Source organism: Eufriesea mexicana, unplaced genomic scaffold (assembly GCF_001483705.2).
Source record: "Eufriesea mexicana isolate 0111107269 unplaced genomic scaffold, ASM148370v2 scaffold2501, whole genome shotgun sequence".
NCBI lineage: Eukaryota > Metazoa > Arthropoda > Insecta > Hymenoptera > Apidae > Eufriesea > Eufriesea mexicana.
Window position 1 is genome coordinate 807,690 of NW_016910581.1, and position 24,051 is coordinate 831,740.

Consider the following 24,051-nt stretch of genomic DNA (forward strand, 5'->3'; position numbering starts at 1 on the left):
TCTAGATCACCGTTGGGACTTACACTATCAGTGAACAACGTTATTCACCGTTACAGTTCTGTGATGATTGCTGTACTCAGTACTGTCTTGTCATTTGTTAATATCTCGTGGGATAATGGATCTGCCCTTCTCGTTCTAAAATTGCTGACGAATATACAACATCTGTGACCAACTTAATCCAACGGAAACAGAGATCTATTGGTAGATGTACGAGGTACCGTAGAGTCACTTGTAAATAGCTCTGGCCATAACAGTACTATACGTTGGTCATTCTGGAATTGCTTTGGTAATCAAATTATCATTGAACAGCGTTATCCAACATTTACTATACTGCGACGAAGGCTGTTCTCAGTACCACGTTTTGAAATGTTCACATCTCGAGGGATAATGAATCTGTTCTTCTCCTTCTAAAATTGCTGTTCAATATACAACGTCAGTGACCAACTTAATCCAAACAGCAACAGTGCTCTGTAGGTAGACGTACTAATTACCAAAATGTAAACTCCAAATATCACTAGCCATAACCGTAGTATACATATCTTAATCCAGGATTGCTTAAGAATCAACGTCATCACAGGACAAAGTAGTCCAACCTCTACGTTACTGTGATGACGGCTGTACTCAGTACCGTGATGTCAAATGTCAATGTCGCGAAGGAAGATATATTTTTATTTTACGATGCTAAAAGTGTTACAGAACCTTAATCATCATTGAACAGATTAATGCCACGGCAAGAGTGCCCTATTGGTAGATGTGCGAAGTACCGTACCGTCACATGCAATATCTCTGGCCATAGCCGTACTGTACGCTGTTCATTCTAGAATCGTATTGGAATTTACACTATCATTGAACAACGTTATTCAACCGTCATTATACTGTGGCGATGGCTGTACTAAGTACTGCGTTCTGCATTGCTAATATCTCGGGTGATAATGGATCCGCGCTTCTGGTACTAAAATTGCTGTCGAATATACAACTTCCGTGACCAACATAATTCAATGGCAACAGTGCTCTGTTGGTAGATGTACTAATTACCGTACTGTGCATTCTTAACATAACTAGCCATAAAAGTAGTATTCAAATTTCATTCCAGAATTACTTAGGAATTCAAATGATCACTGAGGAATGTAGTCCAACGTCCACATTTATATGATCATCGCTGTAGTCTGTACTGTGTTGTCAATTGTTACTGTCTCGTGGGAAAGTAGATCTGTATTTTGTCATTCTAGAATGGTTACAATATGTAAACCATCATTGAAGAACAGATTCATCCAGCCGATAAAGTGATATATTGGAGGATGTAGCTAGTACTGTACGGTTAATTTTAAATATTTCAAGCCAGTGCCGCTATATGAGTTATTTATTCCAGGATTGGGTTGGAATATACATCATCAGTGTGCAGAAGTAGCACAACGTCCACAGTACTGTGACGACAATTGTTAATGTCTCGATGGATAATGTCTCTGCCTTTCGTCTTTCTAGAATAGCTATAGAATCTAAATCAACATTGAACAGATTAACACAGCAGCTGCAATGCTTTTCTGGTGGATGCACTCTATACCGCACTGTCAATTGGAAACATCTCATGCATTAACCGTAATATACATCGATAATTCCTGAATCGCTTTGGAATTTACGTCATCAGTGGACAAATTAGATCAACATCTACATTACCGTGATGATGGTTGTACAAGGTACATTGTAGTAGATTGTTGATATCTCAAGAGAGAGTGGACCTGTGTTTTGCCATGCAAGTATTGTAATGGAATTTATATCATCCCTGAAATATTTAATCCAACCGCTGCAGTGCTATATTCTTAAATGCAGTATGTACCGTACTGTCAATCCGAAACGTCTCAAGTCATAACATTAGTATGCATTGATTGTTCCCGAATTGCATTGTAACTTACATCATTATCGAGGAAATTATTTCATCGGCTACACCACTGTGATTATGGCTGTACTCAGTAGGGTGATGCCAATTCTTAATATTGCTAAGGATAATGGATTTACATTTTGTCATTCCAGATATGTTATAGAACCTTAATCATCATTGAACTGATTAATCCATCGGCTAGTGTGCTCTATTGGTAGATGTACGTGGTACCGTACAGTGACATGTAAATATCTCTAACAATAACCGTGGTATACGCTGATAATTCTAGAGTTGCTTTGGAATTTATATTGTCAGTGAAGAACGTTGTTCAAACGTTACTGTTCTGTGACGATGGTTTCACACAGTACTGTGTTGTTAACTATTGATATCTCGCCTGATAGCTGACCTGTATTTTGTCATTCTAGGATTGCAATAGAACTTGCATCATCATTGAGCAGATTAATTCAACGGATAGAGGGCTATATTGGTGGATGTTATAAGTGCCGTATTGTCATTCGGAAATATCTCATGACATGACAGTAGTATACATTGCCTATGCTGGAGTTGCCTTGAAAGAGACATTATCTGTGAACAACGTTGTTTAAACGTTACAATACTGCGGTGATGCCTGTATTCAGTACTGTCTTGTCAATTGTTAATACCTGGAGGGACAATTGACCTGCACTTCTCGTATTGGAGTTGGTGTGGACCATCCAACTTCAGTGATCAATTTAATTCCACGGGTACAGCGCACTGTTGGTAGATACACTAATTAGCGTACCGTGAATTGTAAACGTCACTAGCCATAACCGCTGTATACGTAGGTTATTACAGAATTTCTTTGGAACTTACGTCACCAGTGGACAAAGTAGATCAACGGCTACATAACTCTGACGATGGGTGTACTCAGTACTGTGTCGTAAATTGCTAGTATCCCGGTTTTCAGTGGATATGTGTATGGCCATTCTAAAATTGTTATGGAATATAAATCATCATTGAACATAATAATCCGACGGCAACTCTCCTATATCGGTGGTTGTAATAGGTAACGTACTATCAACTGGAAATATCTCAAGCCGTAACCGGAACATACGTTCATTATTCCAGATATGCTTTGGAACTTAGGTGAACAGTGAACGTAGTTATTGAAAGGCAACAATACCGTAATGACGGCGATGCTCAGTACTGTGTTGTCATTTGTTAATATCACGTGGGATAATGTATCTGCATATCTCGTACTAGAAATGCAGTGGAACATACGTCATAAGTGAACAGAAAAATACAGCGGGAACAGTGGTCTGTTGGTAGATGTACTTGGTGCCGCACTGTCAACTGTAAGTGACACTAGCCATATCCGCATTATACACAGGTTGTAAAATTGCTTTCGAATTTACATTATCAGTGGACAAAGTAGTCCAGCGGGTACAGTACTGCGATGGCCGGTATACTCTGTACTGCGTTGCAAACTGCTAATTACTCGAGGGTACGCGGATACGTATATTGATTTTCTGGAATAGCTGTAGAATTTAAATCATCATTGAGCAGAGTAATGCAACGGCTACGTTGGTATATTGGTGGATGTAATGTGTACCGTACTGTCATTTGGAAATGGCACATGCCATAACCGCAATAAGCGTAGATTATTCAAGAATTGCTGAGGAACATACATAAACAGTGAACGTAGTTATTGAGCGGCAACCGTACTGTGATGATGGCCCTTCTCACTACTATGTTGTCGTTTGTTAATATCTTGGGGGGCAATGCATCTGCATATATCTTGTTCCAAAATTGCTGTGGAATATATATCATCAGTGACCGGATTAGTGCAATGCCAACAGCGATCAGTTGGTAGACGTAACAAATGCCGTACTGACTATTGTAAATATCACATTAAATAACCGCACTATACATAGGTTGTTCTGGAATCACCTTCGAATTTAGATTATCAGCTAACAAGGTGGTCCAACTGCTACAATACTGTGACGGTGGGTGTACTCAATACCGAGTCGTAAATTGCTAATACCTCAAGGGTGTGTGTATATGTATTTTGTCATTCTAGAATTGTTATACAATTTAAACCAAGATTGAAAAGGATAATTCAACGGCTACTGTGCTACATTGGTGGACGTAGTAAGCACCATACTAGCATTTGGAAATATCTCAAGCCATAACCGTGATATACATTGATTATTCCAGAAATCCTTTGGAACATACATCAACATTGAACGTAGTTATTGATCGGCAACAGTACAGTGGTAATGGCTATGCAATGTAATTTGTCGTCACTTGTTAATATCATGAGGGGTAATGGATCTGCATTCTTCATCCTTGAATTGCTGTAGAGTGTACATCATAAGTGAAGATAGCAAACCAACGGCAACTGTGCTTTGTTGGAATATGCCCTAAACAGCGTATTTTCACCTGTAAATATCACAAGACGTAACCGTACTATATACAGGTTACTCTAGGATTGTTTCAGAACTTCGTCAGTAACCGTATTATTCCATCGTCTACAATACTTTGACGATGTGTACTCAGTACAGTTCAGTAAATTATTAATAACTCGAGGAATAGTGGACCTGTATTTTGCCATTCTAGGATTGTTATTGAATTTAACTCATCCATGAACAGGCTAATTCAAAGGCTACATTGGTATATTGGTGCATATAATAAGTACCGTACTGTCAATTGGAAACAACTAAAGCCGTATCCGCAATAGGCGCTGATTGTTTCAGGTTTGCATTGGAGCTTGCGTCATCAGTGAACAAAGTTGTCCAACCGCTGCAATACAGAGTTGATGGCTGTACTCATTACTGTGTCGTGACTTGATAATGACGCGAGGGACAATGGATCTGCATTTCTCGTTCCTGAAATGTTGTGGCATATACACCATCAGTGAACATATTAATCAGATGGCAGCAGTGATCCGCTGGAAGGTGCACTAAATGCCATACTGTCAGTTGTAAGTATCGCATGAAATAATCGCACTATACATTGGCCATTCTAGAATCACATCCGAATTTACACTATCAATGAAAGAAGTAATCCAACTGCAATATTTATGTGAAGGTGGGTGTACTCGGTACTGTGTTATAAATTGCTAATTCCTCGAGGGACGGTTGATCGGTGTTCTCTCGTTCTAGAATTGTTATATAACTTAAATCATGATTGAGCGCTGTAATGCAACGGCAGCCGTGCTATATCTGTGGATGTAGTACGTACCGTACTGATAGCTTGAAATAGCTCAAGCTATAACCGTAATATGCAATGATTATTCCTGAAATCCTTTGGAATTTTCATCGTGAGTGTACATTGCTATTGAGCTGCTACAATAACATGATGTTATCTGTACTCAGTACTGTGTTGAAATATGATATTATCTCGAGGGATAATGGATCTGCATATCTCGTTCTAGAATTGCTCATGTATATGCATCATCAGTGAACAGATTTATATAACGGCAGTGATATGTCGGTAGACGTAGCAAATGCCGTACCGTCAATTATAAGTGTCGTTAGTCATAACTGCACAATACGTGGGCTATTCGAGAGTCTTTTTCGAATTTACATTATCAGTGAGCAAAGTAGTCCAACGGCTTCATTACTATGATGGTAGGTGTACTCCGCACTGTGATTTAAATTGCTAATATCTCAATGGACAGTGGATATGTGTTTAGCCACTCTAGAATAGCTATAGGATTTAAATCACCATAGAACATGTTAATACAACGGCTACCGTGCTTTATTGGTGGATGTAGTAGGTACCGTACTAACAAATGGAAACATCTCATGCGATAACCGTTACGTATGTCGATTATTCTTGAATGGCATTGGAATTTACACCATCAGTGGGCATAGCTATTGAACGACTACAGTGCTGTGATGATGGCTGTACTCAGCACTGCGTTGTCATTTGTTAATGTCTCAACGGATAGTGGGCATGCATTTCCTGTTCTAGAGTTACTGTGGAGTATACATTATCAGTGAACAGATTAATCCAACGTCATCAGTGTTCTGTTGGAAGATGTACTAAATGCCGTAATGACAATTGTAAATACTTCTAGCCATAACCGCAATATACGTATGATGTTCTATAATCACTGTTAATAAACGGGGTCCGTAAGCACAAAATATTCATACCTTCTATAATAGCATTTATAATTAGTATTATTAGGATGAGATCCTCTTATCTGCAGCTCTCTATTTCACCAATAAATTCTGATTCATGAACACATTAATACGGCGCTATATCTTCTCTCTTCATCCATGCTTCGAGCTACAGGCAAGAACGAGAGACGTAAAGCGCGCCTCGCGAAAGCTTTTCCTACTACTCAATCTTAGCAGGCATCTCTCACTGTGCAGACACATTGACGTAGCGGTGGTCAAAGTTATACATATTTCAACAGTCACTTTCGAAATTCTTCATCAGTGAACAAAGTATTCCAACGGCTACAGTACTAGGATAATACCTGTACTCATTACTAAGCTGCCAATTGCAAATACCTTGAGACATAACGGACTTGTCTTTTGTCATTCTAGAATAGCTATGAAATCGAAATCATCATTTAACATGTTAATACAGCGGCTCCAGTCCTCTGCTGGTTGATGTACTTAGTACCGTGCCGTCAGTTTGAAATGCCTCTAGCCATAACCGTACATTACATTGTTTATTCCAGATTTGCTTTGAAACTGATATTAGCAGTGAACGAAGTTAAGCAACCCTTACCATAACATGAAGATGGCTGTACTCTATACTGTGTTGTCAATTGATAATATCTCGAGGGATAATGGATCTCCATTACTCGTACTAGAGTTGCTGTAGAATATAAACCATCAGTGAATAGAATAATCCAACGCAACAATGCTCTGTTGGTAGGTGTGCTACGTACAAATGTGGCTACTGCAGGTATCACTAGCCATAACCGTACTATACATAGGTTGTTGTAGAATTTCCCTAGAAGTTACATCACCTGTGAACAAAGTAGTCCAGCGGCTACATTGCTGGTATGATGGCTGTACAAAGTACAAAGTTGTCAATTGTTAATATCTCGTAGGTTAATGGATCTGTGCTTTAACGTTCTAGAATTTTCATAATGTTTAGTCCATCACTGATCAGATTAATCCAAGGGCTGCAGTACGCGCAGTAATGTCAATTGTAAATATCCCTAGCCATAACCGTACCATACAATGATTATCCTAGAACGGTTAGGAAAGTCAAATCATTGATGGTCAAACTAATCCAACAGTTGTAGTAATGTGATTATCACTGTACTCTGTACTCTGTTGCCAACACCTATTGCCTCGAGAGATAACAGATTTGAATTCTCTCATTCTGGGACTGTTATGTAATACAAATCACCATTGGACAGATTATTCCAGCGGACACAATGCTCTGCTGCTAGTACTACTAGGTACCGTACTGGCAATTGTAAATACCACTAGCCTCAACCGTACTATACATAGGGTATTCTGGAAATGATATCGAATTTTCGTCATCAGTGAAAAAGGAAGTGATATGTCTGCATCACAGTTACGATGGCTGCGCTATGTACTATGTTGCCAATCGTTAATATCTCCAAGGAGATTGGAAATGTACTTTGTCATTCTAGAAATGTTATAGAATTTAAATCATCACTCAACATATTACTCCAACGGCTACGGTGCTCTGTTGGTGTACGTAGTATGTACCGTAATGTCAGTTGCAAATATCCATAGCCATAGCCGTACTATATTCCGATAATCCCACAATGGATTTGGAAACTTCATTATCAGTGAACAAGTGATCCAACGCCTACAGCTCTGTGGTGGTGGCTACACTCAGTAGAGTGTCGTCAATTGCTAATGCCTCGAACGATAATGGACAAGTATTTTGGCGCTCTAGAGTTGCTATGGATGCAAGATGATAAGTGGGGCGGTTAATCGAAAGGCAACAGCGTACTGTTGGTGGATGTAATAAGAAATGTACTGTCAATTGTAAATATCACTTGACATAACCATACTGTACATATGTTATTCTGGAATCACTTTTGGAGTATACGTCTTCAGTAAACAATGTAGTCAACTGCTACATTACTGTGACGATGGCCATAGCGAGTGCTGTGTAGACAGTTGCTAACATCTCAAGCGATAACGGATCTGAATTTTTCATTACAGAAATGTTACAGGAAATATATCATCATTGAACATACTGTTCCAACGGATACAGTGCCCTGTAGCTGGCATTAATATGTACCGTACAGTCAATTGCAAACACCACTTGCCATAACCGTGCTATACATAAGGTATTATGGAATTACATTGTAATTTACGTTATCAGTGTACCAGGCATTCCGACGGCTACGTTATTGTGATGGCGCCCGTCCTTTGCACTGTGTTCTCAATTGCTAATGTCATTAACATTATCACAGCCATTCAAGGGTAGTAAATGTATAGTACGGTTATGGCTAGAGATATTTGCAACTGACATTGCAGTGATTAGTACAACCATAGTCACAGCACTGTACCCGTTGTAATTCTTTGATCAGTGATGTTAATGACAAAGCAATTCCACAATGGCAATCGCACATCCATCATCCCCCGACATATTAACAATTGACAACAGAGTACTGAGTACAACCTTCCTCATGGCAATGTAGCCGTTGGATTACTTTTTTCACTGATGATGCATATTCCAATGCAGTTTAGGAAAAATCAATGTATAGTACGGTTAAGGCTAGGTATAAGTCCAATTGTCGGTACGATACTTAGTACATCCACCAGCGGAGCAGTGTAGCCGTTGGACTAACCTGTTCATTGATGAATGAAATTATATGGCAAGTCTAGGATGACACAAGGTAGATCCATTACCGCTCGGGATATTAGCAATTGGCACTACAGTAAAGAGCACAACAGAGTACATCATCGCAAAGGTGTAGACGCTGGGTTAATTTATTCGCAGAGGAGTTAAATTCCATGGGAGTTCTGGTATGTTCAGTGCATATTTCGGTCACACCTACAGACATTTGCCTCTTATAGCACTGTACATAGAACGTCCACCAATAGATCACAGTAGCCGTTGTGCTCATCAGTTCACTGGTGACTTAAATTCTATGGCAATTGATGAATTGATGAAAGTATTATCCATTCGTATTAGGAGACATTAACCATAGACAATACAGCACTGATTGCATATATGAAATCAGAACGGCAGCAACAGTACCAACATACTCTAAAGTGATATATGTAGCATTGCCATTGCCGTATTATCATAGGATAGATGAATTACAGCCGAGAAGATTGACAATTGAAAATAAAACACAGAGTATAGCAATCTAAACAGGCAAGCTCACGCCAATATCCAATGGATTAATCTGCCCAATGATCACCTTACTTCTACACCAGTTCTAGAGCGATTGAGGGATAGGTCATTTACCGGGAGAAATATTGACAGTTCAAAATATAGCACAGAGTGCAGTTATCAAGAAGGTACTATAGATGTTGTATCAGTCTATCCAAACGAATTAGCCCTTTCGGTATGGAGCAGTTGTCCGCAGTTTTGCGTCCATGGTACGCGGAATTATTCCACAAGTGTGGCTGCACTGTACGGCATCGTTAGCCGCGAAAGCGCGATATCCTAAGCTAATCCTCTGCCGAAAGCCGATTTTGCCAGAATCTTATCTCGCGGATAAGGAGGAAAAGCAAACAAAACAGGCTTGACGTTTAACTTTTTAAAATCACATTCATTTGCTCACAGTATATTTATTAAGGTTAATATTAATGACACAAATAATTTGTTCCATTGTCACAAACCTAGAATATATAATAAAATCATTAGTATAAGAAAATATATAACAAAGCTAACAGTGCAACGTCGTGTGGCAGTTCACATATAGATGTACAGTCTGTCCTAAGCAAAGGGAAGAACGGTACACCGGAAACGTCATTTCACGGATTAAAGTATATAACGGAGCAATTAGAACAGCCGGAATTTTGAACAGGTAATGGTACAGTAATGCATACTATGGAGAGTATTCATACCCACATAGCCTGCCATAAGTGCCAATTATAGGCTTTGCGTCGAAAACACCCAGGGAATGTTTCGTGGACGCCGCCCATAGGAGGCAGTAGGACCCACAGGGCTTTCCGTCGCAACCGCCAACAGGCGACGGCAGTAGACAGACTACGTTTCAAGGCCGCCACTAACCGGCGGCAGTAATAAACACTGAGCGTTCCGTGGACGCCGCCATGTCGCGACGCTTGTACCGAAAGTGTTAAATTCAGTAGCAATCCTGGATTGACTATAGTAACATTAATTATCGCTCGAGATAGCAAGATTTGACAATACAGTACTGCATACAGCAATTAAAAGAGTACTGTATCCGTCGAATATATACATGCATTGCATTTCATTTTGTATGATTTGCATTTTGTGGCAATACTAGGATGACAGAGGCAATGACAGTTATCTCTCGAGATAGTAAGCATTTGCAATGCAGTGCACAGTACATCCTTCACCACAGTACATGTAGCCATTGTTTCAGCTTTATGCACAAATGACGTATATTCAACAGCCATTCTGGAACAATCGATGCACAGGTCTGTTGTGGCTAGAGATATTTACCACTTACCGTGCAACTAAGTACGTCGACCAATAAAGCACGAGAGCCGTTGCATTCATCTGTTCACTGATGATATAAATGCGACAGGATTTCTACAATAATCGAATATTATGTCAGCTGTATTTGGAGATACTGACTACTGAAAAAGCAGAGCTGGATATATCCTTCATCTTATTACTTCAGCTACTCCATCAAACTATTCTATGATTATCTGGGTTACATTGATACCTTAGAATGATCACAGCACATCTTTATTAACGCGAAGGATATTGACAGTTGAAGATGCAGTACTGAGTGCAGCAATATGCAAAACGGCATAGCCGTCTTGTTAATTAATTATCTGATAACAGGTTCTTCGGCAATTGTCGAATGATCTGTGGACAGAGAAATTGTCCCGTGAGACATTGACATATGTCATTACAGTACTGAGTACAGCAAGCAACGGAGCACTCTACCAGTCTCATTAACATATTCACTGATGGTTTATACTCCATAGCAGTTCTAGAATGACAAAAGAGCTTTCCATTATCGCTCGAGGTGTTAGCAAGTGGCAATAACGTACTGAGTACAGCCAACGTCACAGTCCTGTAGCCGTTGCACTAATTTGTTCACTGATGACATAGTTCCACAGCAATTCTAGCATAATCAGTACAATGATAAGTTATGGCTAGAGATATATACAGTTGGCAGTACGGTGCTTATAACATCCACCAACAGTGCTCTGTAGCAGTTGCAATAATCTGTTCATTGATGACTTAATTCGTATAGCTATTGTAGAAAAATAAATGGATAGAACAAATATTTGTACTGCTGTTGGCAAATAACAATACAGATCTGGGTTTAGCGATGTACACAACAACATGGCCAATGAACTAATCTGTCCGCTGATCATCTATGCTCTTTAGCGAGTTTAGAATTATTGATGTATAGGACAATTTTCGCTGGAGACACTGACATATGTCGATACAGTACTGAGTATAGCCATCAGCAGAGCACAGCCGCCGTTTTATTAATTTGTTCCCTGGTGGCTTGAGTTCCACAGCAGGCATATAATAATCGATATAGAGACCAGTTATGTCTAGAGAAATTTACATTTGACGGTACGGTACATGGTACATCCGCCAACGGAGCAATGTAAACGTTAAATTATCCGATCGCTAGGGTTTTAAACCCATAATAGAATGACAAAAGGCAGTGCAGCTATCATTCTAGACATTATCACTTGAGAAATCAGTACTGAGTACAGCCATCATACCTGTAATGTAGAAGTTGGACTAATTTGATCACTCACGATTTGAATTCCACAGCGAGTATGGAATGATCAGTATATATATATATATATATCAGCTACGGCTAGAGACTGTTGCCTCCACCGTAATCGGAACATTAATAAATGGAGCATTGTAGCAGTTGGATTAACCTGTTGGCTAATGATCTATATTCTATAGCAGTTCGAGGATAATCAATGGACAAATCAGTTATTGCTGGAGATACTAACAATTGAGATTTGTCGCACTTCTTACATCCAACACCAAGGCATTTTTGATGTAGTAGTAGTCTGTCCACTGACGATTAAAATTCTATAGGAATTATAGGGTAGTAACAGATATATACATTATCGCTCGAGACTACAACAGTTCGCAACATAGTTCTGAGGAGAGGCATCATCACATTCATCCTGACGTTGGATTATTTTGTTCACCGATGAAATACATCTCACGACAATTCCAGAATAGTAAATGTATAGAAAAGTAGTGGCTAGATGTGTTTACAATTGACTTTACTGTACTTAGTACATCCACTACCAGAGCATTGAGGCCGTTGTATAAATCTATTCACTGATAACTTAAACTCTGTAGCATTTCTAGAATAATGAGCGGATGTATCACTTATCGGTATGGATATTGACAAGTGACAACACAGTACTTGGTGCAGACGTCTTCACAATATTGCAGCCATTGGATTGATCTGTTCGTTAATCATATGCGCTCTACAGCAGAAACATTCGCTGGAGAATTTGACAGAAGTTAATACAGTACTGAGCATAGCCATCAGCAGAGCACAGTAGCCGCTTCACTAATCTGTGCACGGATGATTGAACTATTTAGCAATTCTAGAATTATCAATGTATAAGTCTGTTATTACTAGAGATATTTGCAATTGTCGTTAAGGTACTTACTTCGACCATCAACAGTGATATGTTGCCGATTGATTAATCTCTTTTCTGATGATTTAATTTCTTCAGTAATTCTAGAGTGACAAAAGAATGACCCATTTTCGTTAGAGATACCATCATTTGACTTAGCAGGGCTGAGTACTGCGATCAACGGTTTGCAGCTGTAGTTGATTACTTCTTTACCGATGAATTATATTCCGCAGCAACTCCAGAATAACCAATAGATAGTACTGTTATGGCCAGAGATATTTGCAGTTGACATTACGGTACTTGGTACATCCAACAACGAACCACTCTTGCCGTTGGAATAATCTGTTCAATCATGAATTATATTCTCTTACAATTTTAAAGTGGCAAAGGAAATATCGATTATCCCTCAAGATATTAACAATTGACATAGCAGTACTGAGTACAGTGACCGTCACATTGTGTAGAAAGGTTATGGCTGGAGATATGTACATATGACAGTACGATGCTGAGTACTTCCACCACCAGAGCAATGTAGTCGCTGGATTTATCAGTACGCTTATGACTTACATTCTATAGCAATTATACAATGATCAACGGATATATCAAATATAGGTAGAGATGTTATCAAATGACAATATAGTACCGAATGCAGCCATGTACACAATATTATAGCCACTGCACTATTATGTTCGCTAAATCACTGGTGTCAGTGACATACGTCAGTACAGTGCTGTGTATGGCTATCAACACAACACTGTAGCGACTTGATAAATATGTCCACTGATCACATAAATTCCACAGTCTTTCTGGTATAATCAATGCATATGCCAGCCATTGCCAGAGATACTTATAGCTTTCAGTACGGTGCTTAGTACATGCACAAACAAATCGCAATTTTCGTTGGAATAAACTGCTCACTGATGTCATACTCTGTTCAGTAACTACAGTATGATCAGTGGATTGATCATATATCGGTAGCGACATGGTCAAATGACAGTGCAGAAGTGTGTGTAGCAGTCTTTACGCTGCAATAGCCCTTGAGTTAGTCTATTAGCTGAACAGATAAATTCTTCTGCAATAGTAGAATGGTCAGATATAGTAATTATCGCTGGAGGAGTCGACATATGTTAATATAGTACAGAGTACAATACTGTACTACTACAGTAGTGTAGCCGTTGTATTAATCTGCTCAATGAAGACTAAATTTCTATCGCAATTATAGAATGAAAGGAGGCAGATGCAGAGTCGCTCGAGATGCATCCAAAGGACAATACTGAATCAGTACTGAATACTGATATCATCACAGCATTGTAACCGTTGGATTGATTTGTTAGCTTAGGATTTAAGCTCTATAGCAATCCTAGAATGTACAATGAATAGATAAAACGTCGTTAGTGGAACTGATAAATGACAATATTGTACTGAGTTTAGCCATCTGCAGAGTACTATATCCATTGAAATATTCTGTTCTCTGATCACCTGCTTTCTTTAGCAACTGTATAATGATCAATGAATATAGCAATTTCCGCAGGAGACATTAACATATATCAGCACATTACCGAGTGTAGCTGTTAGCTGAGCACGGTAGTCGATTGGTTATGTTGTTGATTGACGGTTAAAGTTCGTGGGAAGTTCAAGAGTGACAGAAGGCTGATCGACTATCGCTCGAGACATTATCAATCTACAAAACTGTACTCATTAGCGCCATCATTAAAGCACTGTTGCCATTGGATTGATTTGTTCACTGATGATAGAAATTCCACGCCCAATCTAGCCTAATTCATGTATGGACCTGCTGTGGCTTGATAAATTTATAATTGACTGTGCGGTATCTAGTACATCCACCGGCACAGCACTATAGCCATTGGGTTATTCTGTTCAATGATGATTTAATTTAAATGCTATATCAATTATGGAATGGTAAAAGACAGTTTCATTAGCGCTCGTAGTAGTAGCAACGGGCAAAAGAGTACATAGTACGGTCATCAGCGCTGTGCTGCAGAATTTCTATTAATTTCATCACTGATGACCTAAATTCCGCAGCAGTTTAGTATAACCAATGACAAGATAAGTTATGGCTTGACACATTTACAATTGGCAGTTCGGTAATTAGTACATCCACCAGCAGAACATTACAGACATTGGATAAATCTGTGCACTAACGATTAAGGCTGCATAGCTTTTCTAGAATGATCAGCGGATAGATCACATATCAGAAGAGATATTAATAAATACCTGTGATGAAATAAGTGTATCCGATCAGACTATTCTATAGCCACTGCATTATTCTCTCCGCTGATCATCTAAGTCCTTTAGTATTTGTAGAATGATCAATGGAGGGAGCAACATTCGCTAGACGCGTTGACATATGTCAATACTGTGCTGCGTATAGCCGTCACCACAGTACTCTAACTGTTGGATTAATTCCATCAATGATGATTTAAATACTGCGGCAATTTTAGAATGACAAAAGACAGGTGTAATATCGCTAGAGATAATGACGATAGACAACACAGCCGTGTATACTGCCATCACTACAGTGCATTTGCCGTTGGAATAATTTGTTACCTTCTAAATTGAATTCGACAGCAACCCTGGAATTATCTATGTATAGAACAGATATGGCTGGAGTTACTTACAATTGACAGTACTGTACTGGGTACATTCACCAACAGAGCACAGTAGTCGTTAGATTAATCTGTTCAATGACGCTTTAAGCACAATGGCAATTCTAGAATGCCAAGGGTCAGATCGATTATAGCTCGACGTACTAACAGCTGACAAAACGATACTGAATACAGCCATCATTACACTACTGCAGCGGTTGGAGTGATTTGTCCACTGATGACTCCAGATCCGCAGCAAATCAACAATTATTAATGTTTAGCACAGTAACGGCAAGTGATATTTACAAGGGACACTGTCGTAGATGGTGCACACACCAACAGAGCACTGTAGCCGTTGGGTCAATAAGTTCAGTCATGATATAAATTCTGTAGCAGTCCTGGAGGGACAAAAGACAGTTCCAATACCGTGCGTGACATTAACAATTGACAACACTGTACTGCGTACAGCCATAATCATAGTACTATTGCCGTTGGATAACTTTGTCCACTGATGTTGTATGTTCCAAAGCTATTCTGGGATTTTCAATGTATAGTACGGACAAGGCTAGAGATAGTTAAAATTGTCAGAAACGTGCACGTTACATCTACCAATGGAGCACAGTTGCCGTTGCATTAACATGTTCAACGATGATTTATATTCTATAGCAAATCTGGAAGGACAAAAGACAGTTCCACTAACGTTCGATATTTTAACAATTGTCAACAAGTTACTGTGTAGAGCCACCATTGCAGTAGAGTTCACGTTGTACTAGTTTATTCACTGATGACATCAATTCCACCGCCATTCAAGGGTAATGAACATTTAGGTCAGTTACTGCTCGAGATACTTGCTATCGTCAAAACGGTATTAAGTACATGCACAACCAGACCTATGTATCCGCTGGATTAATCTGTCCAATGACGACTGATATTCTGTAGGACTTCTGTAATTATCCATGTATAAGTCAGATATATGTGGATATGGCTAGCGATACTTATAATTGACGGTACGGAGCTTCGTACAACCACCAACACAGCACCGTTTCTGCCGGATTATGCTCTTCAGTGATGATCTAGATTCTATAACAATACTAGGATGACAATATATATATACAGCACTGAGTACAGCCATAATCAGAGTACTGTACACGATGGTTTAATTTGTTCATCATTGATATAAATTCCACAGCAGTTCTAGAATTATCAGTGCATGGTTCGGGAATGGCATGGGATATTTACAATTGGCGGTATGGTGCTCAGCACATGCACTAACAGAGCATTGTGGCCACTTGATTAATCTGTTCATTGACGATTTAAATTCTATGTCCCTTCCAGAAGACAAATACGAATCTATTTTCCCTCGAGATATTAACATCTGAATACACGGTACTGAGTACAGCCATCATCAGCGTGCTGTAGACGTTGGAATACATTGTTCGGCGATGATGCATATACATCATGGATGCAAGCAACTCCTGGAGAAGGCGGTGCATAGTACTGTCATGGCTACGTATATTGCAATTGACAGTGCGGTGCATATTACCTCCACCAAGAGAGCACTGTTGCAGTCGGATGAAACTGTTCATTGTTGATTTCGATTCTATAGCATTTCCAGGGTTGCAAAATACGGATCCATTGTCTCTCTGGATATTAACAGTTAACAACCATATAGTGAGTACAGCCAACGTCACTGTACGGCAGCCGTTGGATTACACTGTTCACTGAATACTTAAATCCTATAGCAATTCCGGAATGACAAGGAACAGATCCAATAACCCTTGATAAATTAAAAATTGACAACCCAGTACTGAGATCAGCCACAGTCACTGTACGGCAGCCGTTGGATTACTTTGTACATTGATAACCTCTATTGTATAGTAATTCTGGAAGAACAAAGAGCATATCCGTTAACCCTCGATACGCTAACAATTCACAACCCAGGACTGAGTACAGCCATCATCACTGTAGCAGTTGGATTACTTTGTTCACTGACGATTTAGGCTCTATTGCAAATCAAGAATTTCAAAGCACCGATCCTTTATCCTTCGATATATTAACCATTGACAACACAGTACAGATACAGCCATGGTCAGAGTAACATAGCCGCTGGAACACTTTGCTCACTGATGACGTAAATTGCATAGCAATTATAGAATGAACTATGTATAGAACGGATGTCGCTATAGACACCTGCATTAGACAGTTCGGCACATACTTCATCCACCAGCAGAGCAGTGTAGCGTATGATTTAACCTGCTTGTTGATGATTTAGCTTTTATAGCAACTCTGGATTGACAGTGTACATATGCATTAGCCCTCGAGACATTAACAATTGTGAACACAGCAGATGCTACAAGCACCATCACTGTACTGTTGACGTTGGATTAATTTGGAGATCGATGATGTAAATTCCACAGCTACACCTGAATAGTCAGCGCATGGTGCGGTTATGTCTAGGAATATTTCCAATTGACAGCACGGTACTCAGCACATCCACCAGCAGAGCTGTGCAGCCGCTGTATTTATCTGATTAATCATGACCTATAATTTATGGCAATTACACAATGACGAAGGACAGATGCATTGTCCCTCGAGACATTGACAATTGACAATCCGGTACCAAGTAAAGCATTCATTCCATTACAGTAGCGCTAGGAATACTTTTTTCACTGCTGATTTAAGTACCAAAGCAAATCTGGATTAACCTGTATAGAGTGCTGTTATAGCCAGTGATACCTGCAACAGGCAGTACGGTAATTAGTAAATCCACCTGCAGAGCAGTGTAGCCATTTTATTATTCTGCTTAACGATGATTTAGGTTTTAAAGCAATTCTAGAAAATCTGCTGACATATACCTTATCCCACGAGATATTATCAATTGACAACACATAACACAGGACAGCCACAATCACAGTACCGTAGCCGTGGGATTTATTCGGTCATCGATGGTATATATTCCACAGCAATTCCAGAATGATCATTGTATAGTACGGTTATGGATCGGTATACTTACAATTTGCCGTACGGTGCTTGCTACATCCACAAACAGGGCACTGTATCCGTTGGATTAATTTATTCATTGACTATTTGGACACTACGACAATTCTGGAATGGTCAATGGACGGATTAAGTGTCAGTAGAGGTATAGAGAGTAGACAGAACATAACTGATTGTAGCCGTCTGCACAATATTATAGCGTTTGGATCAATCAGTTCGCTGATAATCTGCGTCCTTCAACAATTATAGAGTGATCAATGGATAGAGCAATTGTCTCTGGAGGCATCGACACATGGCAGTACGTTACGCAGTGCAGTTATGTACAAATTATCATTACCATTGCCATAATCTATTCGCTTGTCATCTATTTCTCCCAGCAAGTCTTGCTGTATCTTTTGATAAAGCAATTTTCGCTAGAGGCATCAGGAACTGAGATCAGAGTGCGAGTATTGCGATCTGCACATTACCATTGCGATTGCAGTAGTCCATTCACTGATTATATGTGATCAACGGGAATTCTATGATCAATTGGTGGATCAACAAACACTAGGTATGTTGGGAATTGCCAATAGAGTACTGAGTGCAAATGTCAACACAGCACTATAGCAGTTGGATTAACCTATACACCGATTACTTGGAATCTATAGCGACTCTGGGTTGTTGAAAGGTTAAGCTAATTACATCTGGAGATATTACCAATTGACAATGCACCGCTGAGTACGCCCATAAAAACATTTCCACAGGCATTGCATTAACCTGTACTCTGTTCATCCCAGTTATGTAGCAATCTTAGACTGACCATTGGATAGATCAATTATCGCTACAGACACTGACAGTTGAAATAACAAAACTGAGTATAGCAACCTAAACAGTCCTACACCCATTTGATTAATCCATTCGCTGATAACCTACGTTTGACAGCAATTCTATGAAGATCAATGGGACACATAAAGCATCGCTAGAGATATAGCCAAATGACACTAAAGTACTGCGTTTAGCCTTCTACACATTTTTGTAGCCGTTGGATTAGTTCATTCAGTGATCATACAATAGCTACACCAATACTAGAATGACCAATGGACGGATCAATTAACAATGGAGATATTGACAATTGACAACAAACAGCTGAAGGGAGCCATGATTAGGGTCCTACAGTCATTTTATGAACCAACCATTTGGTCATGTATATTATACTCATACTCTAGGAGTATCATTGGATAGATAAGTCATCGCATGGTATAGTGATAATTGACAACACAGTACCGAGTAAAGCCATCTATACATCTCGACAGCCATCGTACAAACCTATTCAGTGACCATCTGCGTTATAACTTAGTTCAGGGATAAACAATGCATAGAACAATTATCGGTAGCAGTATTGACAGATTGCAATACACTACTGAGTGTTGCCATCTACACAATTCTACAGCCATTGGATTAATCACTTCGCTAATCAACCAAGTAATTCAGCAATAGTAGAATGAGCAATGGATAGAGCAATTGAATCGATAGACTTAGACGAATGTCAACACACCACTGAGCATATCCACCAATTGGTCAACGTATCGATTTGATTAATCCGGTCACTTATGGACCAAGTTATATATCAATTCCAGAATGACAAAAGAAACATACATTATTGCCCGAGACATTAACTAGTGACGTAACAGCACAGAGCACATCGATCATGCCAGTACTGTAGCCGTTGCATTAATTTGTTCACTGACGATTTAAGTACTATAGCAATTCTAGACTGATCAACCGATAGTTCACGTATCGGTAGTGATATTGAAAACTGACTATACAGTACTTACTGTAGGCATCTACATAGTACAATAGCCATTCAAATAATTTCTCCGCTGGTCATCTAAGTCCATCAGCAATTGCAGAGTGGTCTATGGACAGAGCAATCACAGCTGGAGGAATAGCCATAGGTCAATGAAGAACTGAGTATAGCCATCATGAGGACATTGAAGCGGTTTGATCAGCCATGTCCCTGAAGCCATGAATTCTCCAGTAATTCTAGAATGACAAAAGGCAGGTCCATTGTCGCTCGAGAAATTAAAATTTTAATAAACCGTTTTGAGTAGTGCCATCATCGACTTTCCGTAGCCGCTGGTTTAATTTACCCACTGGTGATTTAATTCCACAGCAATTCCCGCATAATCAATGTACAGATTAGTTATGGCTAAAGACATTTACAATTGTCAATACGGTGCTTATTGCCTCCACCAATAGGGCACTGTAGCCGTCGGAATAATCTGATCACTGATGATGTAAACACTATAGCAAATCTGGAAATATCCATGCGTATATCAAATAACGGATGTGCTATTGCCCAATACCAATACAGTACAGTGTGTAGCGATATTCACAATAGTATAGCCAGTTAATTAATATGTCCTAAGATCGCGTAAGTTCTTCTCCAACTGAAGAATGATGAATGGACAGAGCAGTTACCGCTGGCGATATTGACATAAGTCAATACGCTACTGAGTGTAGCCATCGACAGAGCCCTGCTCTCCTTTGATCAATGAGTTTACTGGCGATTTAGATTCTATAGGAGTTCTGGAACGAGAAAGGGCAGATCAAATATCGCTTGAGAAATAAGTAGTTGGCAACACAGCACTGAGTACAGACATCACCACCGTATTGCAGACGTTTGATTTGTTTTTTCTCTGGTGATTTAGAATCTGCAATATTTGGAGAATGATAAATGGATATATCAATTATCGGTAGTGGTATTAACAATTGACATTACGGAACTGAGTGTAGCCAACTACTCGATACTATAGCCATTGATGTTATACGTTCCCTGACCACATGAGTTCCTCAGCAATGGTATAGTGATCAATGGATAGAGCAATTGTCACTCGGGACATTGATATTTACTAATACAGTATTGAGAATGGCCATCAACAGAGTACCGTATCTAATTTATTAATCGGTTCGCTGATAATATGGTTCTTCCGCAATTGTAAAATGATCAATGTATAGAACTTATATCGGTAGTGACACTAACAAATATAACAGTAGAGTACTGAGTGTAACCATCTACACGATTCCTTAGACATTGCATTAATCTATACGCTGACACTCAAAGTTCTTCACCAATTGTATAGTGGTCAATGGATGGAGCAATTGTCTTTGGAGACATTGACATATGCTAATGCCGTACTGAGTATAGCCATCAACAGTGTACTGTAGCCATATGACTACTGTGTTCACTGGTGATATAAATTCCGCGGCAATTCCAGATTCATCAATGTATGCATGTGTTATGGCTAGAGATATATACAACTGACAGTACGGTACTCACTACATCCAGCAACAGAGTACTGTAGCCGTCGGAATTAATTGTGCACTGATGATTTATGTTGAGGAGCAGCTCCAGAATAATCAATACATATATCAGTTATGGCTAGAGATATATACAATTGACAGTACGACAACAGGTATATCCACCAACAGAGCAGACTAGCTGTCAGAATGATCTGTTCACTGATGATGATAATTCTACAGCATTTCGGGAATGATCAAGGAATGAATCAGTTATAGCTGAGGCCATTAACAATCGGAGATGCACTATTGAGTATAGCAATCAACAAGGTAGAAGATCCATTGTAATAACTTACCTTCTGATCAAATCTATTATATTGCTAATGTTGAACAAGAATGGATCATGAATGGATCAATTATCGCTTTAGATAAAGACAGTTGGACATGCAATATGGAGTGTTGCTGTCCGCGCAGTGCCATATCCAATGGATTAATACTTTCGCTAGTTATTTAACTTATGCAGCAATTCTAAAATGAGCAATGGGTAGATCAAATTTCGCTACAAGTGTTGATAATTGTTAATACATTACCCAACGTAGCCATCTATATATTACTATAGCCATTGAATTAACCTCTTCACCGAAGTTTTAACCTCTACAACATTCCTAGGGTCATCAAAGGTTAAATCTGTTATACCTGAGTTAAGATCATTTGAACATACACTACTGAGTATGGACATCAACAGTGCTACGGCCACAGTATTAACCGTTCCTCTGTTCATGTATTTTGTGTTGCATTTCTACAATTATCGATGCTTAATTCAATTTTAGATGGAGACATTGGCAATTGAAAATACATTACTGAGCACAACCATCTACAAATTATAATTGTCACTTTATTAGACCATTCACTAATCGCCTAACAGCTACAGCTGTACCTGACTCGTCTACACAATTCCACAGTCACTTTGCAGTTGCTGAGGGAATAAAACGATCAGTGAACAGATTAATGCAATGGCTAAAGTATTGCCAAGATGGCTACACTCAGTAATGTATTGTCATTCCTCAATACACTATAGTTATATGACGTATCCCTTGATCATACAAAAATTTCTATACAGTGTAAATCATCAGTGAAAAGAATAATCCAGCGGCAACTGCGCTCTGTTTGTGGATGAACAGCGTACTGTACTCTCAATTGTTAGTACCTCTAGTTCTATCTGATCTATACAATGATTATTCTAGGATTACTGTAGAATTTAAGTCTTCAGTAAAAAGATTAATCAAACGCCAACAGTACTGTGATGACGGCTGTACTTAGCACTGCCTTGTGACTTGCTAATATCTCGACGGATAATGGATCTGTCTTTTGTCATTCTGGAATTGCTATAAAACGTAAACCATCATTGAATAGATTAATACAGCGGTTTCAGTGGTATATTTGTGTATGCTATAAGTACCGTACTGTCACTTGGAAATATCTCAAAACATAAGAATACCGTACATTGATTATTCCAGAATTGCGTTGGAATTTACATCATCAGTGAACAAAGTAGTCCAACGGCTACAGTTCTGTTACAACGGCTATACTCAGTAATGTGCTGCCAATTGTTAGTGTCATGAGGGGTAATGTTTCTGTCCTTTTCCATTCTAGAAGTTCTGCAGAATATAAACAATCAGCGAGCAAATTAATCCAACCGCAACCCTGCTCTGTTGGCAGCTGTACTCAGTACCTTACTGTCAATTGTATATATCACTAGACATCGCCGTATTATACATTTGATATTCTACAATTACGATGGAATTTACATCATCAGTCAGCAAAGTAATTCAGCGGCTACAATATTCTGTGGATGTCAATTGTCTTGTCAATTGTCAACATCACGAAGGTCAGTAGATATATATTTGCTCATTCTAGAATTGTTATACAATCTAAATAATCATTTAACGGACAAATACAACGGCACGAGTGCTATATTTCTGGATGTAATATGTATATTACCGTTTATTGGAGGTCTCTCACGCCCTAATCGAACCATACCTTGATTATTCCAGAATAGCCTTGGAATTTACGTCATCAGTGAACAATGTAGCCTGACCGCTACATTGCTATAATGACGGTTATACCCAGAACTGTGTTGTCAACTACTAATATCTGGAGGGCTGATGGGTATCTATGTTCTCATTCTAAAATTGTTACAGAATCTAAATCATCATTGAACATATTAATCCAACGGCAACAGTGCTGTGTTTGTACACGTACGAGGTACCGTAAAGTCAATTGTAAATATCTGAAGCCATAGCCGTAATATACATAGATTATTTTAGAATTGTGTTGTAATTTACTTTGTCTGTGAACAAAGTAGTCCAACCGCTACAGCACTCTGACGACGACTGTACTCAATACCGTGTTGTCAATTGTTAATATCTCGTGGCTCTGTGGATCTGTATTTTGTCATTCAAGTACTGTTTTAGAATTTAATTCATCATGGAAATGATTAATCCAATGGCTACAGTGCTATATTGCAGGATGTTATAGGTACAGTACAGTT